This window comes from Protopterus annectens, chromosome 6.part0 (assembly GCF_019279795.1).
Source record: "Protopterus annectens isolate FY-2018-M chromosome 6.part0, PAN1.0, whole genome shotgun sequence".
Lineage (NCBI taxonomy): Eukaryota > Metazoa > Chordata > Ceratodontiformes > Protopteridae > Protopterus > Protopterus annectens.
This window is the reverse complement of record NC_056737.1, coordinates 1,927,512,333-1,927,533,732: the sequence shown is the minus strand read 5'-3', so window position 1 is coordinate 1,927,533,732 and position 21,400 is coordinate 1,927,512,333. Positions and strand designations below refer to the sequence as shown.

The 21,400-nt window shown below is 39.6% G+C and overlaps 1 protein-coding gene across 1 annotated transcript in view; it reads right to left on the bottom strand.

Moving 5' to 3' along the window:
* VIL1 (villin 1) overlaps positions 1-14,083 on the bottom strand; it is a 397,885-nt gene extending 383,802 nt beyond the window's left edge. Inside the window, exon 1 of the mRNA XM_044075234.1 lies at positions 13,926-14,083. The gene's annotated coding sequence lies outside the window, so the exon portion shown is untranslated. The remainder of the gene's footprint in view (positions 1-13,925) is intronic.
* Positions 14,084-21,400: the final 7,317 nt, after the last annotated feature.

Genomic DNA, 21,400 nt, shown 5'->3' with positions numbered 1-21,400 from the left:
TTAACGTTCACTGAAGAGGTGACGTCAGAAAAGCTTCTTGGTTGTTTCACTGATAAATATTTAAATTTAATCTGCAATGAAAGTTGTTGTCAATACGGCCATACAAAAACCTGACATGCCAAAACTTTTCACACCAGTGCTGCCAGACTGGCTATAGCAAGCCCAATCATTTTTCTTCTCTTCTTTCTTGTATTCTGCTCGCCTACTCCATGGATTGTCTGATCTTGCAACACAAAACAGAAATGACACACAACTATCTACTCATTGAGGAGTATTTGCTGTCTAGAGTTCAGTTGCCTTCTAGCTGCAGTCCAGTTGTATATGCAGTGCTGCAATTATAACCTGAATTCAAGAAAAAAACAACTTTGTTAAGCACCTTTCTTACATGAGAAAGGTACTTATTTTTTGTTAAACTCGTCTCAGCACTGTGAGCTCTAGTCTCACACTAGATGATCAACAGTGACCAGTGCTGGTCATCACAGAACAACAGTAAAAGGTTAAATCAGATTTAAAAGCGGTTAACACAGTTAGTCAAACCACAAAACTGACAGAGTGAAGTGCTAACAGCTTTTAAAACATTTATTCATCAGAAAGATGCAATTTCTGGCTCTTATCTGAGTGACAGCATTGTTTTATGGCTTTGAAAGCTGTAAAATACTGCATTTCTGCACCTTTTTTTCTGTAATCCAGTAATACATCATAACATCTAAAGCTTCATTTACTACAGAGATTTATAATTGGGGTTCTCTGTTTATAACTTGATTATTATGTGTTCTTGACATAGATGTCAAGTTTCAGATCTTAAGCTTTGTATTACTCTGTTCTCGAGGTAAATTTCTTAACACCCTTGTCTCGAACAGATAAGAACGTGGTTACGATTGGACATGTGATCATAATCCTCTGTGTTTTACACACAAACTATTCTATTCTTTCTCCTGCCCTTCTTATCTGCAGATTCATTGGCAGCAACCTTCTCATGAAGTTTGGGCACCTGTAGGCAGATTTGCATATGTTTCAAAAACAAAAAAATGGATCAAGTGCTTTAAGGTTCCCTATCACAATTGGGGAGACTCTGGAATAAATTCTCACACAATCTTAAATGCATCTCTACATGTGCAATGTTATTGTTCCCTCGGTTGTTGCATTACTGAATTTTGTAACTTTTTAGAAACACTTTAATTCTTCTATAATTTCTATTTTTATTCTTCATCCTCAGTCTTATCTGTACTGTTTCTGTTTCTCACTATACGCACACACATTTATTTATTTAACATTTATTCACTGATAAGCAAAGTGGTCTGCAGATGCTTTTCAACCACAACTCACCATGTAGATAAATACAGCATGCAAACAATGTTTATTATAACAACAATGCAAGTGAAAGAACAATATGAGAAAGGTGCTTGGTGCTGCTCCTCAGTCTGGCACCCCATCAAAACTAACCTAGCTGGTACTCTGGTGTTTCTCCGATCTCTCCAGACCCTCTGGGTCCCACCCTCACATTTATATAAGAAGCCAAAAAAAAAGATTTTCTCTCAAAAATGTATCAACAATTTAGAGCCCACACACAAAGTGTGAAACAAGTGCTTCACTTCTGACTGCGCAGGAATTAATTTCCATATCAGCATTCAGAAAACATGGAAGTGATCGACCAACCAAGTCTGGTGGTTGTGCTCTCTATAACCTTGCACCTGGGGCATCTGCCCCCTTTACCCCATCCTTTTGTTTCTAGGTTGAAAATTATGTATCTTGTTTACCCCTTCACAATCAGTATTTAATCTGAGTATTTAGTTTTGTATCAACTCACTACAATTTTCCTTAGTTTTCACATGATTACTTATTGTTTGCTTTGTAAATCATATTGTATTATCACTGTATGCTTTACATGGAGTATTTTACCCATGGGTTTCCATTGAAAATAGGACTTCCTAGCAAGGCATTTCATCTTAACAGATGCAAGAAATATAAATATAAATATAAATAAATATATTGCTGCCACATTCTTGCAAAGCTAGTAATTTGGTTGTATGTTTGCTTGCTTTTTTTTAGTTTGATTACTAGAAATGTATATGGGCATAACCCATTTACAGTGGAGGCATTTAGAGAAAAGCTCCAAGACACTGGGATAGATTTTTGAATTGGAACTGTGGGTAACAGCCTTGGAAATGCAAAGTTATAGGTATCTAAGTGTGAAACGTCTGTCATTGTGGAGGAGAAATAGGCACACAGAACGTTGCAGTCTGCATAGGTCAGGTGCTTAGCAGTGTAGGATCAGTCATTTCATTCTGATATCCTGAGTCTGTCTCCCTCCTGCTTGATCAGTCATTAAATCAAGGCCTGTCATTTTAAAGAACTAGCAAAAGGTATTAAAGAGCAAAGCAAAATGCCAACATTCTTGTTGGAGATTCCAGTGTGCACACTCTTAGACATGCTACGTCTCTCTTATTACTGGCATAATGTTACTGAAAGGTGACCTTCTCTGACTAATTTATCAGGTTAACAGAGAAATTAATTTTTAATATTATTTTGTAATTTGTTAAGTTGGCAAGTGCACTAAACCTATTCAGCCATTTTTTAATAGTATCCTATGGCAATACTTACAGAGTCAGTGTAAATATGTGTCATACATGTCATACCCTTCAATGATCATGCGTCACAGAATTTGATTTTATTTGTAAACAGGGTAAGTCCAGTATCTGTTTTCAGGGTCAAACCTGAAGCACTGTCTGGTTAGGTGACTTGTTCAGAGTCGAAGAATAGACAAATGGAGGCTGCTGGTGGTATCAAATCTTGGACTAAGCAGATGATTAATAGTTTAGAGTTAAAAGCCTCTGCTCTGGGAAATTATCCATCTGTATTATCTCAATAGCAGGCAGACAGAACCTTTGTTTTACTTCTTACACAAATGAGGGGTGCATCCCCCCACCCCCCACACACATGCATCATGCTGTAATACTTTGGCAATTGTCAGATATCAGCCCAAGCAATTGGTTTAGGATGAGAACCCACAGCAATGTGGTCATCTCACCTAAAAGGCAGGCATGCAGTTTTCTGCCATTGACTTTTAAAGGTACGATTAGCATATACTGACTGCTTTGTGATTATCACCAGCATTGCTCGTTGTAAAAGTTTCACATTTTATCTTGGCACTGAGCATAGCCTGTCATCTGTTTGCTTGTGCCTTGACCATATCACAACTCTTTGGTTGCTTATTATCACCAAGCACATAGTAGAAGAGTAGTCTCTTGAGGTCAGTTATCTTACCTAGTTAACAGACAAATACAATGAGTATTTATAATGAAGGAGTGAGGAGCTATGACATGCTACCCTCTTTTTAATTCATGACCTGACAGTACACAGATAATTATATTTTTAATAATCTGGTACCAAGTAATAGAATTCATATTGTTCTTTCCCAACTTCAAACATTCTGCCTAGATCCAACGGCATGAAAATGCATTGAGGGCAAGAAAAAAAGATTCCAAAATTGTCAGCATGCATATCACATACAGAACCAGACAGAAAAAAAGATTTAACAACTTCATGCATGCACATAGATTAAGATAGAGGCAGACAGCTTAAGCTAGTAGGTGAACCAAGAGTTGCTGGAATTCCATCAAAGATATAGTATCATCTGTGTCACCAAGGTAACTAAAATCTGACAAGCTCAGGTGAACATACATCTTCTACTGTAAATGGCCCATCCGAGGCCCACCTTCTCCTGCAGTAATATGAATGGTTTGATAAAGAAATGGCCTTGAAAATTAATATCAACAATGGCTGCTCCTTGATTTGCATTTTTTCTAGGTCATGACAAGCAGAAAACAGCAGCATTCCGTCAAGTGTGTAGCTAGGCATGCTGTTTGTACTCAACTGAGTACAATTTTCTATACATTACCTAGAGAAGCCATGGCTTTTAGGCCATACTATGTCCATAACTGTCTAAACTAATGCCTACAGTAAAAGTTTCATAGATTGAAAAAAAATATCTATTTAAAAGTTTTAGAGGGAAAGTGATGCAAATATTTAAGTTTGGGGGGGGGCATTTCAATTTTTTAGTCACACAGGTGGGTTGGGGCAGCAATAAGATCACAAAAGTATGAAATTATATTCTCTGGCTACACCCCTGGATTCCGTCCTCCTTTACAGTGAAGTTGCTTCCTTTTCAGAAGATAATTGAGTAGAGTTTTGGAGTCTGCATGATTTTTCTAAACATATTGTACATTGCCTAATCACTCGGATGGGTCGGCAATGTGCAGGAATAGATGTGATGCTTCTTCTCTGACAGACATTTTTGTGTAGCTGCAGTATATGTGCAATCATGTATCTTATGACAGCCACACAGTATTAGGGAACTATTAGAAATGCTACTCAGGGAACCCTGGTGTCCTAATCCAATTTCTCACCCTGTCTGTATAATTGCTGCCTAGGGTTTCCCTTAAAAATCGATCATAGTCTTGCTTGATAGAAGTATTCAAAGTGCTACTGTATCTTAATTTGCCAGAGATTGGCAATCAACAAGCTGTAATCAGAAAACAAAAGCACTGCCTTTCCATTCCCTTTAGAAAGCCTTTTCTGCTAATTCATTCCCACAGGAGACAAGAGTCAGGTGGTAAGGAGAGGTCCATCCTGCTGACCCTGTGGAATTCTCTAACATTTATCCTCATGAGCAGCTTGCAGGCTGTGTAATTGCTGCTCCTCAGATACAGGTGTACTGTTACCATACATACCTCTCTGGTGAAGTGGACCACCAACCATGAACAGGCCTGCTGTGCTTCTTCTACAGGTGATCACCTACCTACAGATACAATAGGTGTCAGGAATCCACTCCCTGACCCCACTGAGCAGGCAAGCTGGGGTTGACCACTCACTACCTTTCTCAGTGCCTGGCCCATCCAGCACCCATACCATGAATCAAACATGGGCTGTGTTGGTCATAGTCAGGAAGCCATCCTTCTACATCATGAGGCCAAGCACTCCCTAGTACATTTTGATGCATCTGTCATCATTTATTACCATCCTGTCATCACTGGTCATTCCTTCAGTATAGTCCCCCTCACTGCTGCTCTACTTTCCTGTTTGAAGTTATGAACAGTTACATGCTCTCTGTGATAAAAATCAAGCAAAAATGTATAATTTTAAGTACCTTTGTGTGTGCATATATGTGTGTGTGTGCTCAGATATGCACATACGTGCATGTGCTTTTCCTGACTGATTGTTGCCTACTGTTTGCCTTCATTACATAGTTAATGCCATCTTCTTTTTTCTGTTATAGGCTTGTCAGGCTACAATACCCATCATGTCTATTATAACATGACACACTGTTATTCACTTTTTCTTGAGTCTTCTTCTGTGGGCAGCACTCTATATCATGGCAGTGGCTGTTGGATCATAGATCAGAACCATGGCAGTAAAATGAAAATAGTTTTGCCAAACACATATAAATTGCAATAAAACATAATCAATATTTTCATAATCCTCCTTTTTCTTTGGGGGCAAGTGCTCTTGCAACCCTGATTGCAATGGGCTTTGCCCCTGCATCCATCACCTTTATATACACAACCTGAATGTCAGTGTCCCCCATATCAAGAGTAAGCCTAAATTGCAGTGATCTTATTTGGGCAAGCAGCATTGCAGGCAGTTAAATAATTCTGAACACCTGGCTGTCACACTTCTGATCATCTACTGCCTGGGCTTTATTTGACAGCTGAGCTTTGAACTCTTACCTGACCTTTGAGATACTAAAGGATACCTGTCTTCAGAAAATGAAGTGCAACTAAAGTACTCACTTCATGAGAATTATGTTTCTCTCTATTCTGTTGTGTCTCTTTTTATAGTCAGTCATTGGTTTAGCTAGTTGGACACTCCTACCTTCTAAGACTGGAAGATCTGGAGGCAATAGATTCTGTCCTACACTACGCTCACAGACTAATGTTTCAGTATGGACAATGAATACATCATACGTGATATGTGTTACACTTCTGTGGTATCATCGTTCCAATGAGATGTTAAACCAGGGTCCTATCTGCCTCAGGTGGTAGTAGCTTAGCAGCATTATAAGGAGTCAATTTTTTAATTTATTATTTGCATTTCTTTACTGGGATAATCTGATTGGGCTGATTACCTCTTTTCGGTGGAGGTCTGGGGACCTAAGCTCTAAATAATTATACAATAAGAGTTGTAAACATAGATAAATAGGTACAATGAACAATAGAAACAATGTGCCAGTATAATTAAAATAAAGAAGTAACAATTTATAAATACACAACTGCAGTATCATAGTGAAATGAGACATTTGTCATTGGGACTTAGTTTTGTATACAGTTAGAAGTCATGCCATTTGCAATAAGTTGAAATTTCTAACAATAGATGTCTATCATTTTAAAGTGTTAATAAACTATTAAATGAAGGGAATGTTAAACGTAGAAAATCTGAGGCATAGATGAGTGAATGAATATTAGCGCAGGGTTGTATTATAGGTTAGAATTAAAAGAGAAGAAACACTGTAAAAATGCAATGTGGTTATTAGAGTTTATGTGAGGTTGCTTTAACTATTAAGTTGAGTTGCACTTTAATGTATGTCACTGTTTTTTAGATTAGATAAAAAAACTAGGCGTGTAGATTTAATACGGACTACACCGTATCAGTTTAGTGTGGAATATGACACTTATTGAAAAGGGAAGACTTTTTAATAAAACATCAAAAACAGCAAACACACCCAAGAGAGATAAATACAGAGTTAATATATGCATTGGCTATACAGAATCAGAAACAGAATACCTTGTTAGTGGATTACAGTACTACTGTACTTCTTTTTCTATGTGTTTTCTGCCCCTGTGCCTGCTGATGTTAATCCCCTGAATAAGAACAACCCATTCATTGTCTTAACCAGGAATGTTACTGGATCAGGAATAGCTGGAAAGTGCCATCATTCAGGCAGCCATGGAGGTACTTTATTCCCTTGCCAGCATCCCAGCAATGATGGTATTTGTGATGGCTTAACTCTGCTCCCAAGTGGAAGAATGTATGACCATATCACTGCAATGGTTCACAGTGCCTTCCCTATGTCAGTGCACACATTTGCACACCTGTGTTGATGGGTACCATAAGGAACTGGTTTCATGAGCCTAATGCCTATCCCATGACCTTACATTTGCATCTCTGCCCCTCCTACAAGGCATTGTAAACACTATTCCATACTTCACATCCTGAGGTTTCTTAATGTTTGATATATAAAATGTAAGCACAGCAATTCACCCATATTTTCCACAGAATCTTTGTCACATGACAGTCCCATTTGGCAGCAAGTTGCCCACTGCATTCAAACCATACAAAATGTTTGATTCTATAATTGTCTCAAACCCTTCAAATTCAGTTTGCTGTAATATTGCAGTACCAGAAGACAAGTTGCCATACTTCTTGCTGTCCTTCATACCATACCACAAGACACCAGCCCTTACTCTTAACAATGTATCTCATCTGCCCTTTCACTGGCATCATCTGATGACTCAGGTGTTAGAAACTTCCAGCTTCTGATCTCATTTATTCCACTGCTCTCTTCTAGGTAGCATGGCCTTGCACTTTGCCTACATCTAACTTTTCCCACCATCAGAAATAAGTTGTTTGCTATCTCAGTATACAGTAAGGATCTACAGTTAAGAGTGTTTTTATATAATTTGTCTATTGCTACATTCTAGATTATCTCCTATCTCTCACAGCTGTTCAGCCCTTTGGGTTTTTCTTTCTCTTGCTTGCCACAGTTGTCAGTACCATTAATACTTCTCTGGTTTCCTAGCCATATTCCCCCTGCTCTGTGTAAATACAACCTTGGACCCTCACTGAAAGTATGTCATAGGCCTATTGAATGGCAGTGTTAAAACTATTACTATTTTTATTTACCAAGGATATGCAAATGGGAAAAGGGGGGTGTGGATGGATGCAACAAAACAAATAGCGGAAATCAAAAGCAAATAAACACAGCTCGTTCCATGTTGCAGGTTTCCAGAAACGAAAGTAGTCACCCGGAAGGGGAACATGCAGTCAAGATCTGGGAGAGAAATATTTAATAGGACTTGCGCAGAACTGCAAAACTTGGAACTATGTTTTGTAAACCTCATATTTATTTCATATTAGTGATTCTTTGTGACAGTAGAGGTAGATAGTACTTTGAATGCATCTGAGATTTCCACAAATAAGGTTTCTGAATTCTGCACATATTTTGGCACCGATAAATATATTTCATACTATATTTCAATTCCTGTTTTATTTCCTACAGTGGACAGATTATACCTCCACTGTTAGATCATTGGTAACCATTGACCATCTAAAGCCAATGCAGAGCAGTAGGATCATAGGAAATACAAGGCAGCTGGGTCTTGCTATCATTTACACCTTACCAGTACTCACCTTAGACCATAACTCCTTTTTTGAGGAAGGCTAGGCTAGTTAAGCCAGGGGTGAAATTGTGAATACCCATCCAACCATTCAGTTCCCAGTTGAAGTAAGACACTGGTTCTATTATTAATGAGGCTATTCAATTTGTAGAGATACAAAAGATCCAGGACCATTTGGTCCATAATGACATGGAAGGCAAGGCATAGATTTCCCCTCTAGAGTCTGTAAGATACTGAATAAAGGGACAACACTTTCAGTCTTTTCTGGCAGCTTAAGGTTTTTAAGCTGGTGATCAATATTATATTGTATATTGTATTCAACAATTGGCCTAATCAATTCTGAGTATAACGGGACAAGACCTTTTTAGATCTGGGTGATATTCCTTTGGCAATTAGCTGTGCCAAATAGAAGGACTTTCTGACTGATGTCATTACATGGTGATCAAGGTAGAGGAAATTTTATCACCCCAAGTTTCCAATATGTTTAACAACTTTCTCATTTTAGAGTGGGGTGTTGTCTATGTTGTATGCTGGGAGCAGGGGTTGTCTATCTAGTGTGACAATATTACACTTTTAAGCATTTAATTTGAGCCAATTTTTAGTGCACCAGGTATTTACGACTGTAAGGTCTTGTTGACGGACTAGGGTATCAGAGGGAGACTTGACAATGACTACCAGTTTACAGGTCTCTGCAAAGTTGCTTAGCCAGAAGATTTGGCTCATGGTCTGAAAATCAGAAAGTAAATATCAAGCAAAAGAGGTCCCAGCATTGAACCCTGTAGGAATCCAGTGGTCACCTTCATAGTATTTCATAAAATAGATGCTACCGGCATCATGTGGATTCTTTCTTTCAGCCAATTTGCTATCCATCTTACCACATAGACATCTATTTATAAAGCATTAAATTTACTAACTATGTTATCATGTGGGTGGTGTCAAATGCCTTGACCATGTCAGAGTATATTGTATGAACAGCATGACCACTACCAACACCCTGTGGGACCCTTTCAAAAAAAAGTGATCAGATTCATTAGACAGAATTTGCCATTGACAAAGTCAAACTGCTGTGGGTTTAGCCTGATAAGATTTTTAATAACATAATGTATTGGGTCAGCTATATGCTCCATATCTTTGCAAATAAGACTTGTCAATATGATGGGCCTCAATAATTAGCCTAGGAATGAAATGAAACAGAAGAAAGTAGTAAATATAGACTGTGGGAGTCAAAATGTGGTGCACTGGTTGTGTTAGTCATGCAAAAGCCAGGTGGAGGGGTTACTTGCAATGAGTTAATGGCCACAGGGCCCAGTTGCCTTACATTTGCTATAATTCTATGACCATTTCAGTAATGCTGCTACAGAGGGGTGGAAAAAGCAGCAAGTTGCAGGCAGATAAACTCTGTTCCCTTTCATAACCTTTATTTGCAAACTTTGTACTGCTGACTAAGTCACTTCACAGTTTCAGTGTTATAGTGCCCCTCCAGAAGATAGCTTTGTACCTAATGGACTTTATCCAGGTTGCTGCATAATAAAAAAGAAAGAAAGAAGAAACTCTTCTCAGTATTACCAATGTAATTTTGAAGGAATGGCCTAGGAGATAACAATGAAGTATTTATGTACTTACTTTGCATTTGATAAGGGAACAAGAGGGCTGTTCCACCATAGGCCAGTTTCAGTCATAAACCAGGCGAGAGTCAAATGCATGAGTATGAGAATTTAACATAAAGCATTACAATCTAATGAACATGCATTATGAGATTTAAAAGTTAAACAAAAAGAATACAGATATAGTAACTACAGACTCATCAAGTAGCCAACAGAGTCTAAAATGAAAAAAAACAACAACTTAGTAATGCTAATTACTCAGTATGGACTATGACATCTGCTTTATTTAATAAAATGTGGAAGATGGCCATGAACTGAACATCATACCCATTTTATCAAGCCACAATTAGAATATTTACAGTAGGCTTGTGTAATAACGATAGCAGTAAATAGCAACACCAGTAACAGGTTACTCCCTCAGGAATATAGAGCACCAAAAATTCAGTATAAAAAACAGACTTGGGGAAACAGAGACCTTGATAACACATGAAAACTCCTTAAACCACTTGGTCTGCATCTATTCCCTTTCTGTGTCTCATCACACTTCACTTCAAGTTGAATTGCTCAGTTTAGTGCTCTTTTCATGTGCACACCATGCTTTCTTCATTTATTTTTACATTTTTGGATAAGTGCAACAATTCTGATGTAATTAACAGATATAAAAAAGTAGGTAGCATAGAGTATAACTGTTGTTTTTTTTAAGTTACACTTGGATGCAGTCAGACTTGCATGATACAAAGGCATGACTGCAAAGTGAGAGCTTCCGAGATCTTAGTGTGACTTTGCAAACTTTTCTTAGAGAATTAATTCTATCTTGTCTGGGAAGGCAGGGAAAGATGATACCAATTTATATTTACATTTTGGTATGAACAGCATACAGTATGTGGTATATTGGTGCTTATGGATGTGGCTTGTAAAAAGGGGTGTGGTTGCCGACATAAGGGCATGTTTTTGTTAAATAGGGGAGTGGCTTGTTTGCTAGGAAATGGCTGAATGTAAAGGTGGCAAGCAACCCTAACAGCAGACTATATATATGCAGATGATTGGGACAAGCTGCTATCAGTCAATAGATAGCATGAGAGATGAAGCAAGAACTGAAGACTGTTGTTTGCATATATGATTACTAAAGCCATCACCCAAGCTGAGGTCATAAAAAGAAAACAAGCATAAAATATCATGAGTGTAAACGCACTGCAAGCACCCATAAGAAACATAACATTGCAAGAACATAAAGTCATTTGTAAGAATCGGAATTCTCTGTGTGGGAATCCCTCAAAAATAATTCAGTGAGAGTGCTTTCAATGAAACTGTTTGATTTAGGAAAAATATAACCTGACCCTGTACAGCCAGATTTCCATATGCTAACTTTGAGGCTGTGCAGCACCAGAGAAAAGAGGAGTAATCAGTTTGGCAAATACGTTCTATCCCTGTTTTTCCACTGTTGTGCACCCGGTTCAGTGGACATCCATTGGAAGAACTGCCAAATTAATCTGTGTAAGTTCATACATCAGCATTTGAAATAAATGGTCATTCAGGAAGTTGCATTCCAACAACTGACTACAGACCCTTTGCTAGGGAGAAACATAGATTTGCATGGTCCTCTTATGAGTCTTCACAAATAAATGGTATTATTCTTGCACCCAGAACTGCAATGTAATGTTTATCCTTGTCATGATGTATGCCTTGAAATTTTTGAGATATTCTGATTATACTTGAGAAATGAATAATAAAGTTATTCTTGAGGAGTGATGGTGTACAGGAATGTTTATTGTTTTAATGTTATTCCACTAATTTTTTTTTTTTTTTTGATGACTGGGAAAGTATGCTGGATCAGTGTCTTCTATTCTAGGAGAAATTTAGGGCAATAGATGGGGTTATAGGAGAGCAGCAGTAATCTATAAATACAATTAAAAGTTTTAAAAGGAAATGTTCCTTACATCATGTTTTTTTTTTCATTTCTTTAATTAGTTTGCACTAATCTGCCAATGGCATTACCTACTGAACACCTTTGATTTTATATTCAGCCATGGACCTCCTTGGGTCTCAGTGCCATTACTGCATTATCATTTACTTTATTTGTGGAATGGGTAAACCTACAAGATACAGGTGTCTCTTTCCAGACACATTCTAGGAGCACTGCCTGGTTAAATGACTTGCTCAAAGTCATATAGTTAACAAATGGTGGATAAAGGGTTGATAAAACCCAGTGCAAGAGGATCATCAGCAGCTCATATACATAATTATTTGTATTAAACTACCATACAAAGCTGCACTAGATGTGGTATATAGACTCCCAGTAGTTATTCAACCACTGGGTCCTAACTCCAATGCCTTAATCATTTGATCATCCATTTATTGATGTCTAGAGCACCATTGTCACTTGTTTCAACTGTGCCATTTCCCTTAATGCTTTGTGAATCTATTTCACTTTCATTAAGAAAGTGCCTTCTTCTGCCTTATTTGAATCTGGTATCATTACTAATAAGGCAATTAATTCAAGCCTCATCCTTTACTGAAAATATGTGTGGATAATAAGAGCAGAGGTAGCACTGAGGTGCTGCTGAGCCCATTCACCGCTGAAAATTCCTCTGGCAACAGCTCTCACCTGTGTAGATAGAGCAGACATCTGTGTATTACTGAGATGGTGTCTGCTGTACCCATGCAGAAGTTATTCACAGCTTATTTTCAGTTTTATTGTGACCATTTGAGAACACTGCACATTCATTTTGCTAGAGAACATTTACAATTTATGGGGTAAGACTGCACTTTTTTTAAGCAGAAGAGTGAGTGGGACTCCTCACATGTGAATATGTGGTCCCCAAGAAACCATATGACCTCTTTAAGTATAAATCCTGACTGGTGTTCTCTGGCTGAATGTGCTCTTAGGCTGGAAGAAGAGAATGTTACAGCCCAAAGCTCCCCATCAGTTGCTAGTACAATTCCTGGAGATGAACACCAATCTGTTCTTGAATAGTGAAAGGCAAATATATCATTCAAGGGATGAGAAGTAAAACAAGCTGACTTTACTGATTTCACACGGGTGTGCTGCACCTATATGATTGAAAGCCACACATTTCTTAATGGATACTCAATGTCCTTTGCCTGGATCAGAATGTCCTCTCTCTGTATAATCTGGCATATCGGTACTCTTCCCAAGAAAAAAATAAAAACTCAGGCCATTTGGTCATTAATGGTGAGCAGAGCTAATTAACTGTGAACATTTTCATTAGTTATTTCCCTGACTGTTGCAGAACTTGTAGTCAGTGCTGCCCACTGTAGTTTTACCCTGTTGATAGTTTCAATATTTCTTTTATACTGCCTTTCTGCATGCATTTATTTACAGTAGGAAATACAACAATAGAACATATGGGAAGGCAAGAAAGAAAACAACCTTCAGCATTCATGATTTGAAATACTATGAAATTAAGTCTGAAATTTGTGGTGGCTGGTAGCTTTCCGCTCAGATTTCCTATAATGCTTTGCTTTCAGAAGGGGGAAGGCATTCGCGTAAGATACTTCATGTAAAGTCTTTTATAACTTTAACCTCCCCATGAATTTCCATGGACAGTTCAGATGAAGATGATTTGCTTTCTCATGCACAGAAAAATAAGTGGTCAGAGGATCTTTTCTCTTACTATGCATCCAAACATTATTCTCACGACAAATAGCCACTTCCTATCAATCTCATAGTGCCCATAAACAGAATTCATTCTTCCAGCTAACATTTTTCAGAGGAAGACAGTGATCCTTGTACACCTCGTGTGGTATCTACTTTGCAAACACAGGTCTGTCACAAGATACCCAGTCAGTACTGCTAGACAATGCACAGGGATGTAAGCAAGATGCATGATTCTGCCTTTACTAAACTACCACATGTTAATTTTAGCATCTTAAATATATAAAAAGAAAAGAAAAAACAGCACCATACCTATATGAGAGATCCTGCTCAGCTGGGCTCAGGAACCTAGGAGACGGCTCATTCACAGAGAGGACTGCTGTCATGCTAAGGAGAAGGGAGGGGTGTATGCAGGTGAACTTTGCCTCCCCTTCAGCAAACACTTTCAAAATATTCCTTATAAGGGAAACAACACTTAGCCATTTAATGCAGGTGGAGTTAGTCCTTGAAGAAGGTTCCTGCTTTTACAGTGACCCTTGTACTGAGCAGCCCATACTTCCCTCCCCAACAGAAAACAGAAGCAGCTGTAGAATACAATTATTATGTCAGGTTTCATGAGTAATAGCAAAAGTGATCTTCCTCTGTTATAGGTCACGAATTCTAAGGAGGTAAATTGAGGGTTCTGTGATTCATCTTCACTGCAAAGCAGCACACAAAGGAGGCGAGAGTGTTGCTAGGGGTGGCACATAACTATAAAAGCCCTATATATTGTCACAACTTAAAATAAGGTGTCAGAAGTTATGAGAAAATCTTTATAATTTCTGATCCTTTTTTTCCCATTGGAAGATTTACTGCCTCACAATAATACATTTAATTATTTTCTAACCAACTTGATGAAATGGGGCAAGGGCCCATTTTTAATCAAAATGCAAGCCTTCTACAATATAGTTAGACAACACACACACACACACACACACACACACACACACACACACACACACACACACACACACACACACACACACACACACACACTTACTTCAAGTAACAAGTAAATACGTTACGGAGTTATAGTTTATTTGCAATGGTAAATAACAGTAAGTTACAATCAGGCAATGAGTATATGAGGCGATCATTTAAATGAGAGCGTGTAGGAGAAGATCAAGGATCGGTACTTAAAAAATACAAACTTTTTTTTATCATTTTCTAAATGTGTTAATCAGGTATGTCAACTAGGTGTTTTTTTTGTGGTGACCAAAGGACACTGCCTGGATAACTGACTTGTACATTGTACATCTCTCAGCTGTGCCCCATTATGATGAATAGCTACTTTAATTCCAAAACAATGCCTTGTTCCACAGGTTTTGTCAAATATTCACTGTTAATATTCTCAAGCAAATTTAAGTTAAATAACGTGAACTTCCTAATTAAAGGTGCTAGTAACTATTCCTCATTTTGTCTGCATTTCATACATTTTGGAGGTCAGAGATCCACATTTGGGAGACTAGAGGTTGGGAGCCTTGATATTTTGGAATAAACTGCCAGAGATTTGTTTGTACATATATTTTATTGTTCATTTAGTAGTGAACTATGCAAAGGCAGTTTTCAGCCACAGCCCAGACCAAAGGCATAAAATACATCATATAGTTATTCAATACAATTGCAAATCTAATTAATAAAAAAAACAAAGCATAATCAGCTATTGTAATAGTGTGTCATTCCGGAACAATATACAGATATTAGTTTAAACTGCATTTTTCAGATAACAGTCATCATCATCAACTCTTTCTTTCTCCCATTTCTTTTATGTGGCTTCAGGTGTCACATCAACTGTTACCATCTGTCTTGATTCATAGCTGCACTACATATCTCTCAACTATACAGACTTTTGTAGACTGTTCAGATTTTTGCCTCATATTTTTCATCGGTTTCTCATAAAACTGGGGTTTTCTGGCAAATCACTGAGGAATGAAGTCAGAAAATAATGGAAGACATTTGAATTTCAGACTTCATATCTTTCAGAAAATTAATGCTAATGCAAAAACCATTATTATATCAACTTTCTAAGTTTGCAAGAACAATATTTAAAAGTGTCCCTATTTTTGGGCCTTTGTCACCCCATTATTTGTGGCTTTGTCCAGAATTCTTGCTCTAAGAGGTAGAGATCTTGACCTGGTGGACTTCTTTGAGAAGGTCATCAAAGCAATGGATGAGGGCAAAATCATTCACACTGCCTACCTTGACCTAACACCCCACTGGGGCATTATTGACAAACTCAGGAGGTTAAGTACAAACCCGTATTTCACCTTGTGGATAGCCAACTGACTCACAGACAGGACCCAGGAAGTTAGAATTGGGGAGTCTACCTCTACAAAGAGGCCAGTCACAAGTGGAGTCCCTCAGGGATCAGTCCTTGGACTGCTCCTTTTTGGCATTTACTTCTCAGAAGTCAAGGCCAATGTCAGTGGTCTCTGGCTGACTAAATTTGCAGATGATTGCAGATTAGAAGCTGTCATTGAATCTCACACTGACAGAAATGTTCTCCAGGAGGGGCTGACACAGACAAACAGCTGGTGTCAGAGCCATGGACTAAAACCAAATGCCAAGAAATGCATTACAGTATCCTTTGGATGTCATCTATTCCTGGTAACTATCATATTGACAACACACCCTTTATATCTGACCCAGTAGTCAGGGATTTAAGGACACCCATAGATAGTAATCTAGCCTTTGACCATCATGTGTCTACAGTGGTGAGAAAGTGCTATGTTGCACAACTTATAAACAAAGGTATGGCATCTAAGACCAAGAAAGTCATTGTTCCACTGTATTTGGCATTCATCAGACATATCATTGAGCACAATGCCCCCTTTGGTATATACCTAACCAGGCATATCCAACAATTGGAATGTCCACAGAGGTTTCTCATTAAAAGAATACAGGACGTAAGTAAAATGTCCTATGCAGACTGCCTCAAAGCCCTATCTTTGTATTCTGTCTCCTACAGGCTTTTGAGGGGAGATCTATGCCTGGCATACAGGGCATTGTCAGACCCCACTCTGATGTACCTCCTGCATATCCACAAAACAAACAGCACCATAATTACTTGTTCTAAAGACATAAACCTTGCCTGTGATATAAATAGGACCTGATGGAGAGATAGGTATGCATCCCATAGACTACCGCGTCTATGGAACAGGCTCCCCAACCATGTGAAGCAGAGTTCCTCCCTAACCCAATTCAACTGTAACTTGGAAAATTGGATGGGAAACCAGAAAGTCAACCCTAGTTTGGCACCTATGTCTTTAATGGGCACAGGTAACCTGTAAATGGTTCATCTCCCAGGCCCATGCTTACACTTATCAGGGCATCAGAACTTGTCAGAGATTTGGGATGCATGGCTAGGCTTAAAAAGGCCCTTGTGGTCATTAGCCTAGTAAACAACTATGAACCTAAGAGGTATGCTCCACTGACCTACCTACTTTGATAGTCATGCCTGACTGTTACAGGTCGTCTTTCACACAATTCATCCATCTCTTGGTTGGAAACCCATCTCTTCCTGCCTGTGATGCCCCTGCACTGGCCCAGTAATCAAGAAGCCTCAATCCTCACCATTAGCACCAGTGAGGGACATGCACATTGGGAAGATGACAAGTACATACAAACACACAGACACTCCTGGGGAAGGTTGGCACAGGTTTACTAGCTATGCCCCCTTCTGCCCAAATTATAAGGTAGTTATCACTGCCACCAACCATCCTTACTTATCAGCTACTATAAGGCCCTTACCAAAGGGTGGCCAGTCTTACTGTGTGATATTACTATTATCCAAATGGTGTGACCAAAGCAAGGCTATTGGAGTGGCCTATACAATGTCACCAAATACATATGCAAGTGTGCTAAGAGCTTAAATATCTCTAAACAAACCAGCCACAATTAAAATTTTAAATATATTTAATAATAAATAATAAAAGAACAAGACAGTATTCAATAACTCAGCACAGTGACTACAAAGTTCAGAATCACAGGAAATATGTTAAAACAACATTGCAGGACAGTCTCAAATAAATACAGAAAATATCTAAACTAATATTACTATATTCCTGTCTATCTCTAAGAGAAATAGTATGCCTAAGTAACTTACTTACAGAGCAAGGCAAATACAGATGAGAAGTGTTGAATGGAGTTTTTTTAGGTCCAAAGACAAATACAAAATGCAAAATCTCTGAGAGAGTCCCCAGATTAATATCAAAACATTACAGCTTGGTCAGCTGGATGAAATCACTATTTGTCCAGTTCCCAGGCTCAACAGATACCAACAGAATTTAACATTTCTCTGTGAAAAATACTTATCTCTCAGAAGTTTGTCTAGAACTGGAAGTCTTAAAACAGTTAAACACTTTTACATTTTAAAAATAGTAATTATTTCTATTTCAGGACAATAGAAAACCCTCTAGCTCAAGACATCATGACTCTTTGCATTAACTAACTTTTATAGCACAGTCGTAAACAATTTGCAAGTTAACTCTGTATGTTTCAACTATACCATCAAAACATACATTTGCACAGGTATATACATTTCTATTCTTTTCCAGTAGGGTAAACTGTGGTTACATTCTTGAAGCTCAGTATATTACATACAGTTCCAACACACACTTCTGCACCACTAGTTTAATATATACATAACATATATTTCTCTTACATTTGTTAGACAAGTATATAAATCATATTAATATTCACAAATGACATAGTATTATTTATAAAACTCCAGCTAGCTGGGCTGGCAGCCTCACAATCCCCCCCCCAAAGCTCAAGCTAGTTTTTCAAGTGACCCTTGAGAAATGTTGCTTGAGAGGGTTGAGCCTATCTGGGAATACCTTACCCTATTCCCCTGTCATTAGAGCCCATCTGCGTTGGCATTGCTAACCCCACTGTGGTGCTGCACTGTCATATCATATGCTTGCAACCCTAGGCTCTACCTTAGTAACTTGGCATTTTGCTGGCTGGCTCGATGTAGCCATGCTAAGGGATTGTGGTCTGTAACTACAGTGAATTTCCTTCCATATGGATAAGGCTGAAGTTTCTGCAGTGCCCATACTATGGCTAGGCATTCTTCTTCTACAGCTGCATAGCATTCCTCCCTGGGTTGGAGCCTACGACTGAGATAAACCACTGGGTGCTCTTCTTCCTCTGAAGAAACCTGGCTAAGTAACCCCCCCCCCCCCATAATTTGAAGCACCCACCTGCACAAAAAATTATTTGCTGTAATCTGGACTGGCTAACACAGAGGGTCCTTCCAAAGCTCCTTCAAGCTTTTGGAATGCCTACTCACATGCTTGTGTCCACACAACCTTATCTGGCCTGTTTTTCCTTATCAGGTCTGTGAGGGAGCAGCTATGGTACAATAACTGGGAATGACCTTTCTGTAGTATCCTGCTGTCCATAAAAATGCCCTCACCTGATTTTTGGTAAGAGTGGCAGGTTATGCCTGAATGGCTTCCACTTTGGCAGGTTCTGGCCTGATCTTACCACTCTTCACTCTATGTCCCAGGTAGGAGACCTCTGCCATACCCACCTGAAATTTGCTGGGGTTAATGGTCAACTCTGTCCGCTGTAGTCTGCCCAGCACCTCCCTGACATGCTGAAGGTGCTCTTGCCAGGAATGGCTGTACTTGGCAATATCATCTAGGTAAGCAAGGGCAAAATTTCCTGCTCCTCCTAGGATATGATCTGCCAGTCCCTGGAAAGTTGCTGGGGCATTTTCCATCCCAAAGAGCATCTTTGTGAACTCACACAAGCCAAAAGGAGTTACAAAGGCTGATCTCTCTCTAGCATGGGGAGTCAAGGGCAACTGCCAATAACTCTTTTTAAGATCAATGGTGGTAAGATACTTAGCCCTACCCAGCTGCTCTAGGGCTTCATCTGTACTAGGCATGAGGCAAGCATCTGACTCTGTGTGACTATTTAATTTCCTGTAGTCCACACAGAACCTGGTGCTGTCATCCTTCTTTGGTACCAGCACCACTGGGGAGGCCCAGGGACTGCTGGACTCCTGAATTACCTCTAGTTCCAACATGTTGTGTATCTCCTCCCTCAGAGTCTGTTTGACTCTCTCAGGCACCCTATAAGGGGCCTGCTTAATAGGCCATTGGAGTCCTGTATCCACATGGTGCTGCTCCAGGTGGGAGCACCCTGGTTTCCCTAGTGAACATGTCCCCAAACACCTGTAACACTGCTCAGATTTCTCGAACTTGGGTAGGGGATAGCTGCTGGGACATTGCTACCCCTTCCACTAAGGTGTCAGTCCGAGCCTCACTGAGATCAGCACCAGATCCCCCTCAGACTCCTCCTGCAATCCACTGCAAATACTCAGCAAAAGGGCCTCCCTATCATGGTAAGGTTTCATCATATTAACATGGTACAGTTTGTGCCCCTGCCTCCTGCCTAGCAGTTCTACCATGTAGTTAACATCACTGACATTCCTTACCACCTTGTAGAGTCCCTCCCAGGCTTCCTGCAGCTTGTTGTGTCTGATAGGAATGAGAACCATTAACTGCTGCCCTACAGCATACTCTGTAGCTGGAGCATTCCTGTCATACCAGACCTTTTTCTGCTGCTGGGCTTCTGCCAGGTTCTCCTGGGCCAAACCCATGAGTTCCCTGAGTGTTGTCCTGAGGTTTAGGATGTATGCCACAACAGACTCATTGTGAGATTCACACTCGCCTTCCCATTCATCTCAAATCAGATCTAGAGGTCCCCTCAACCTATGTCCATACAACAACTCAAAGGCTGAAAAACCTGTGGATTCCTGGGGAACCTCTCTGTAAGCAAACAACAGATGGGGCAAATATTTGCCCCAGTCCCTCTTAAACTGGTCTGCAAATGCCTGTAGCATCGTCTTGAGTATAGAGTTTAACCTTTCAACAAGACCATTAGTCTGGCAATGGTGGGGGTGGTCTTTAGGTGCTTCACCCCACATTACTTCCACATATAAGCCAGCTGGTCTGACATGAAATTGGCACCTATGTCAGCTAGTATTTCTTTTGGGAAACCTACCCTGCTGACAATCTCTGACAAAGGATTTGTCACCTTTTCTGCTTCAATTGAGGACAGAACCACTGCCTCAGGGTATCTGGTAGCATAATCTTCTACCACTAGGATATACTTTTTCTCTGTGGAACTTGGGGTACTCAGAGGCCCCACAATATCCATAGCTACCCTCTGAAATGGCTCCTCAATCACAGGCAAACGCATCAAAGGAGCTTTCACTTTCTCTCCTGCCTTGCTTACCTTTTGGCACCGCTCACAGGTCCTGCACTACCTTGTTAAATCTCTGGAAATCCCAGGCCAATAGAAGTTCTGCATAATATGTCTCTTTGTATGCTTTATGCCCATATGACCTGCAAAGGAAATATCATGGGCTATGGCTAGAAGTGCCAGATGGTAGGCTCTGGGCACAAACAAATTCTGTATTCTCTCACCCTCTATCCCTCCCTCAGGGGTCCAGTCTTTCTGCAGTAACCTTTTGTTTCAGTATACAGATTCCCCCTTCCCTTGAAAATCAGGTGACTCACTAGCTACCTCCCTCAGGCCTTGTAATGTAGGGTCTGAGAGCTGAGACTGTCTCAGTTCTCTCTTTGCAACCCTTCCCAGCTCCCCTTCCATAGGAAGTCTGGTATCTTCTGACACAGGTGCCTCACTGTCAGCCTGGGTACCACTACCTCTGGCTTTGCAGTCACTCTGTCCAAGGGAACATCAGTACCCACAAGCAGCTGTGGCTCACCTTC